Source organism: Gavialis gangeticus, unplaced genomic scaffold (genome assembly GCF_001723915.1).
Source record: "Gavialis gangeticus isolate Ggan-Ray unplaced genomic scaffold, GavGan_comp1, whole genome shotgun sequence".
Lineage (NCBI taxonomy): Eukaryota > Metazoa > Chordata > Crocodylia > Gavialidae > Gavialis > Gavialis gangeticus.
This window is the reverse complement of record NW_017729029.1, coordinates 31,736,436-31,737,593: the sequence shown is the minus strand read 5'-3', so window position 1 is coordinate 31,737,593 and position 1,158 is coordinate 31,736,436.

Here is a 1,158-nt window from a genome sequence, read left to right as displayed (position 1 = left end):
AGTGGTTTCCCACTGTTAGAAATGTAGGTGCATACTGCAATCTGCAGGAATTTAGCAGTTTCAAAGATGTCATTGACATCTAAATGTTGGAATTGGGGCCATGTCACATCTTATTCTGTGAGCCACACAAATATTGCTTGGTGTTAGAGCTAGTTTGGGTTTGGAGCTGTCACACTTCACGCCAGCAGGGATAAGAATTATACTTCCCCTCCATAAACTAGTTCTAACTCTTTACTCTTGTTTCATAATCAAGATGACATGAATCCATTTATAATTACCTTTTGTTTATGACTATTAAGCCAGCTGTGTATCCACCTTACAGTAGTTTTGTCTAGCCCACATATCTCTAACTTGTTTATGAAGAGGTTGTGTGAGACTTTGTCAAAAGCCTTACTGAAGTCCAAATATACTACATTCAATGCATTAATTCATTCAATACAGAAGTGCAATACAGAAGTAAGTTGCTTGGTTGAAGGAGATCAAATTTGTTTGACATGACTTGTTGTTTGCAAATTCATGCTGGCTGCTTGTGATCAGCTTTTCCAGTTTTATCAACCAGTTGTATAGTATTCCCTTGCAGCTGAGCCTAAAATATGATTTCATAAACCAGATGAACCCTAAAATAAAATAAAAACATATTTGAAAGGGAAGCAGTTTTCACAGTGTATAATGACAGGGAAAGAAATGGAAATTAAATCAAGTAATTAGGACTCATTGAACACAATCAACAATATTTAGATTTCTACACACATTCATTTTCTTTTTGTGATTAAACAACATGTCTACGTCTATCATGTATTGTTAGTGCTATGATCCATTCCTTAGGAAAAGTAGTAAAACCAGAAGAGAGTTTTGTTTTGGTAGGGTGATTTTTTTTTTAGGGTTTTTTTCTTTTATGTTGTTTATTTTTAACACATATGTTATAGTGTACCATATTCACTTGAATCCAAGGCATGGATTTTTTCTCCAGTTAACATGGATTTGGGGGGAGGGGGGGCAAGTCCTTTGTCTTAGATTTGTATGCAAGTTGGGGGGGGTGGCTGTGGTTCCTGCTCTGACCCTAGGCTTGGGTTGGGATCAGACCTGCAGCTGTGGCCCCCCTTCCCACCACCTGCCGCACACAGCCTTTGCTCCCCTTCAGCTGGGACCCTGCTCTAG